This window comes from Coturnix japonica, chromosome 4 (assembly GCF_054131305.1).
Source record: "Coturnix japonica strain WE chromosome 4, WE-NBRP24, whole genome shotgun sequence".
Lineage (NCBI taxonomy): Eukaryota > Metazoa > Chordata > Aves > Galliformes > Phasianidae > Coturnix > Coturnix japonica.
The window spans coordinates 25,119,224-25,125,223 of NC_140666.1; positions in this window are offsets into that span (position 1 = coordinate 25,119,224).

Below are 6,000 nucleotides of genomic sequence, written 5' to 3' on the forward strand. Positions count from 1 at the left end.
ATTTGCTTGTGGAAGTGCACGGCACCATGCACCGAGCCCAGCAGCTGAGCTCATGCTTCAGGCATTCTCCCAGGACTGGGGGGAGGGGGCTCTCCGCCAGCTCCCGGCCGCCTCTCCCCTTGCATTTGCACACACACAAATCATGTTATCATAGTGAAAATATGTAAGAATTCCAGGAAGCAGAGGAAGTTTGTGTGTTGACCTTAATTTATTTTTTTTCCAGAGGAAGATCACTCCAAATGTTAAAAGGATAGTGGGTGCTAGCTGAATTCAAACGCAGATATTGGAATTCTTGTTGCAACTATCACTTCTGCTGCTCTTTTCCTTTCAGCATTGGTGCTGTTTGTGTTTTAACCCACGTGGGCGGTTGGATCAGGTGAAGCAAAACTGGTGAGAAGCTCTGTGGGTCCTATCTGGATTGTTAGAGGAGTCCATGTGTAGTCTGGTTCCTATTTTCCATTACAGTAAAATTGGGTGAGACCGTTTCTGGAGGGGAGGGAAGGAAAGGGTGGATAAAAGTGGATGAATGCATCAGGATCTTGTGCATGGAGACCTGGTTTGTTCTGCTTTACGGGGCTTGAACTCTCACTGTGCTGATCTATTTGGCTCCAGACCCAATTGTGCTTTTAAAACCATGAGGGTTTTAAACATTCAAGTGTCTTTGTGCTGACCATAGCACCCTAAGAGTGATCTGTGTGCCCACACACCCAGCATCAACGCCAGGCAGAGGCTTGCACTGCAGCCCAGCCCCAGCATGGGGCTTCCATCACTGCCACGCCACAGCCTCATGGTCCCTGGAACCATGGAATATCCTGAGTCAGAGGGGACCCACAGGGACGCTGAGAGCAGCTCCTGGTCTCACACAAGATCACCAAAATTCCACCCATATTCAAACCAGTGGTCATCGGTGCTCGCATGTACAAGGCTCTTGCACACCTGTCCCACCACACCAGCCCCACACTTATGTGTGTACACAGAGAGCCAGGAAGTAGGAATTAATTCCTTAAATACTTGAGACTCCCTCAATCTGTGAATAATGGGGTCACACAGACATGCACTTGTTAAGTGGCAAGTCAAAAAGCAAACAGTGTAACATCCACAAACACGCTTGCTGACTGGCCAACAAGAAATACAAATATTTTCACTGATTGGTGTTAATAGCAAGGGCCAGACATCTCTTGGCCTGGTGAGCTCAGCTGGGAGCTCTGGCTGCACACCGTAGAGCTGGTTGTCTGTTCTGGCCCCACATCGGGGGTGTGCCAGGGCTTGTGCAACAAACCATGGGCACTCTCCATTTTTGTAAAACAAGGCATGGCCAGCATACGTTTAACATGCAAGAAAGAGTTGGGTTGTGAATCTTTCAGACAGCCCACGATTTCTGCAGACTATTCCCTTTCATATGCTCCTCCATTGCACACATAAGTTCAAAGCCTGATTAAGTTTTACAGGAGCAAGCCTGTTCTTCTAGATGAGAGACAGCCTGTGATGTTTCCTAGGGCCAGGCATCCCCACCCAACAGCTCTGCTGAAACAAGGCCATCTCAGTGAAATAGCCTGAGCAGCTTGCAGTGTCACAGGCCTCAGTAACATCCGTGACAGTGCAGGTCTCGTGCCACAGAATCTCTTTGCTCAACAGATTCTTCTCATTAGGTTTTCTGAATTCACTCATCTCCTGTTCCTGCTGCCTGCCCCTTCCTATGTATATTTCAAATGCACACCTTTCTTCCCTGCCTCATCTCAGCATAAAGGGGAAAAATAGATATTTGAATTATAGTTTGGTTTTCCAAATATTCAGACAAACAAGGAGGGCAAGACAAACTTGCTACTCCTAATGTTTTGCTGCAGAACAAACCTTGGCTTTCCAATGGAGGAAAACAGAAGAATTAGTGGCATCCATATTTTGAGGGGTAAATAAATACACAGGTAACACACAAATCACTGTGTTTAGGAACAAGAAATTAGGAAATAAGAGTATGCCAGAACTATTGAAAAGTCATCTCCATCTTGCAGAAGGGTACGCTCCCATCTTTAATGGTCTGTGCTTAAAAGAATTAGCGATGTCTTCAAAACATCTTTCTCAGTAAAGACATGACTGAACAATGCGTGCAGTTGCTGTACAGCGAGGTCCCAGTTCAGTAAAGTGCTCGAGCACACCTTTAGCTTTCAGAGCGTGAGTAGCCTCATTGAAGTTCTTAGTAATTATGTGTTTTGCTGAATCAGGATCCGAATTTATTTGGGGCAGGAGGACCTTAATATCTTCCAAGGAATTACACTTATTAAAGGGGACAGTCTATAAATTAGTATTTAAGTTAAAATCAATTTCTAGATAATACGTATCCCTCAAAGACAGATTGTTAGTTTGTATGAGCTTTGTAACAAAACTTTAATTAAAGCCTTTTTAAATAAAACCTGTCGTACATTATACTGCTAATTGACTTGACCTGGTACAAAGAGGACTCTGCCAGCTAGAGGAGACTAAAGGAGATTATTCTGTCTGGTGCTGCAGTGATTGTGTGTTAATAAAATTTATTTCTGCAGTCTTGCCCAACTCCCTATTGTGTATTCAAGAAATGTGTGGGCTTGAAGCCAGTCATCACAAAGCAAAATGTAATAAAACCTCAAATGCTGACTTTTTCTACCCCACATTCTGCTGCTTGACTGTAGCACGAATTACTTGGTACATTCTGATTTCATGCACATCTCAGCTACATTTCTCACTTCTATATTTTTCCCTATTTTTTTCAAGTTATGTAAAACCCTGCACCTTATTAATGGGAGCACAGTAACAAGGGAAGGACAATTACAGGATTCAGAAAGCTCGGTGATGAAATATTCTGGGTGTGGCAACCATTTTATGGCCATTACACTGATTACATACAGTATAACACATCTAGCAATTAGACAGACATGCTTAATCCTCCTGGATGAGACCTGTTTCACTCACAATTCATTTGTACGGGCTGAAATCTTCCTTCTCCCTCTTGCAAGTCAATCTGAATCATGTTGGACTGACATTCATGTAAACGGCAGCAAAACATGACCCACTGACTTCACAGAGGTACTCCCGACACATGCTGGGTGCAGTTCCAAAAAGCAATCACAAGAACTTATGCAATAAATACAGGGAATAAACAGGAGGACTTGGAAGCTTCACTATGTGATCAAAATGATGAATTGGCATGAGAGACTTGTTGGGATAATTCAAATGACTAGAATACTAATATAAGTAGCATAGTTTGTTCAGGGGAAAAAGGGGTAAAACTGCGCTGCTCCTCAGTGGGAAATGAGGAAAGAAATGAACCAGCTGAAAATCCCTTCCTAGTAATAACAGAGAGGAGGAAGGCAGGTGCTGCCATGATGGGGGTGAGGGGTGTCTAGAACAAAGCCACAGAGAACAGATGGACTGAGCTACTTCTTGTGGAGCACACAAGATGAATCATACATGCAGCACTCAGGGCTTGAAGATGGTGGAGGGACATGGATGTGAGGGAATGGAGATAGCAGCCAGGGCGCAGAGTATCACAGGATGCAAACACTCTGATGCCTGGAAAGCAGCCTGGAAAGTCCTTGCTCTAGATTTTAAAAGAGAAGCTTGGAGATAAAATAGAAAGCAAACTGGGCAATAGCCATCATGGAATGAGAAAACTCATGGCTCCCAGAAAGCAAAATACAGAGAACAGACTTGAAGAAATCCAGCTTAAATAAACTCAGAACTGGTAAGTAATATCTCATGGGGAACAAGTTCAGAGAGTTGACAGTTCTTTAAAATAGTTCTATTAAAAGCACAACTGCAAAGAAGTGCTGTAAGAAACCACCTCAGCTAAATCACAGACTTCTCGTAGACCTCAAACACCAGGAGCACGTGGAAAGCTGAGCCTAGGTTGGATTGCTGAGGAAGAGGATGAAAGCAGTGAGAATGTAGGGCCCAAACCAGGGAGGTCAAGCAAGAGCAGGGACTGTATCTAGCAAGGTGCAGGAAGGATAATGAGAAAGCATTCTGCAACTATATTTCATAATAAGAAGAAGGTGAGGAGAGTGTTGGCCTGCTATTCAGCAGACAGGGAAAGTTATTGACAGGTGATGCTGGAACGGCTGAGTGCTTAATGCTTTTTTGCTGTAATCTTTACTAAAAAGGTCAAATGAGATCAGGCAGGAAACAGCACAAGAGGCAAAGGGGTAGAAACACAAGTGAAAACAGGGAAAGAACAGATTAAATAGTACTTAGATAAATTAGATCTCTCAAATTGCCTAGGTCAGATACAATTCATCCTAGGGTATCCTATGGACTGTTTGAAGCAAGATCGGAGAGCTTGTGGAACATGGGTGAATATACAGAAAACAGGAAACTGGCACATAGTGCCTCTCCTTAAAGCAAGGGAAAAGTCTGTAATGGGGAATTAAAGTGCTGTGAGTGAAGGTCAGTTTTTGGAAAAATACGGAAACAATCAAATTATTTGTAACCACTCAGGAAATAACAAGGAGATGAGTAACAGCTAGCATGGCTTTGTCAAAAACACAGATTTGTTAAACCAATTCAATTTCCTTCAGTGGGGACGGGGGAAAACAGTAGATAAATCACAACTTTATTAAAGCTTTCCCATATCGTCCTCCTCGTGAACATGGTCATATGCAAACTAGGAAGAGTGTGGCCTTCCTCAACCTACAAAATTCTCTGTTAAACCGGATGGATGTTGTGAAGTGCAATTCTGCAGGCGTATGTCCTGGATTTGCTTCTGTGAAGTGCTTCTACTACAACCTTATTTGCTTGAACACTGAGTTGCTTTCTGCTACAGCAAAACTGAGGGCTGCACAGGCGACAGTGAGTTGTTCTGAGGATGTTTGCTCAGAATACAGTGTGATTATGACAGCTAGAACTGCATACTCAGTTTGGGGCAACATGTTTCAGCTTATAAAAAAGGAAAAGAAGAATGAAAAATGATGTGGACTGAGAAAAAAAGGACTATCAGAGAACAGCCAGAGCCCCCACAAACACAAGCTTGGGGAAGACTTGGAAGAAGGTTCTCATTCAGCAGAAAAGGCACAGGTAATGCATGTGCACATAAAGAGGAAAGGAATAAACAAGCAATCAAATAAATAAATTTCATTATTCACTGTGGATAGGGTAAGAAATACTGGGTTAAACAGCAGCACAGGAAATTTAGGTTAAACATTAGGAAACACTTGGTAGTAACACGGCTAGTTAAGCACAGAAACAGAATGCCTGGGGAAGCAGAAGAGCATACCTCTGTGCAGGCTTTCAAGAGCATGCCAAAAGTTCACCTGTCCAAAATCATGCTTTTAAAGTTTCAGATGGACATGGGTGACTCCTCCAAACCCAAGTCACTTTGCTAGGTCTTCTCCCTCCTCTGTCCCCCTCTGAAGGAAAGTTCACTGTGCTGAAACCACAGTCTGCCTGGCTGCCAGCATGACACAGAGCCCGGCAGCCCCTACCCTGCCCATGTCACAATCCCAGCAGCATGCTAAGCAGGTGCTTTACCTTGAGCCTAGCGGCAATACCTCCTGCATATATTTATGTTCCTGTGCATATGTTTCATTGCTTTTCTGAGCTCGGGCCTCGAGCTGGCAGCCTTCTCTCCTGCTAAGTTGCAGCACAGCTGCCTGCAGGTTTATCCACTGATGCTGAGGCACTGAGCAGCACACTCAACCCAGAGTGGCTTCTGCAGATGGTGAGTGGCTGTGCTCGACACAAAGCTCAGCTCCACAGGGAGACATGCTGAGAGAAGGGTAAACCCGTGCTCCACATGCTTGCTAAGCATTCGTTTCAGTGTGATGCAGAAAGTGCCCAGTTCTGTCATTAAGACCAGAAAGGCTGAAGCCCAGGTTACAGCCTCACACGGACCTCATCCTACCCACTGTGCTTCCTGGCCCTGCTTGGGATTGTCTGTGTGGTCCACAGGGAGTCTGTGCTCAAAGTAGAGTGTTCAGAACACACTGAATGACAGTTGTTTCATTTTCCCTTAAGAATTGCCTCTAGAGTCTT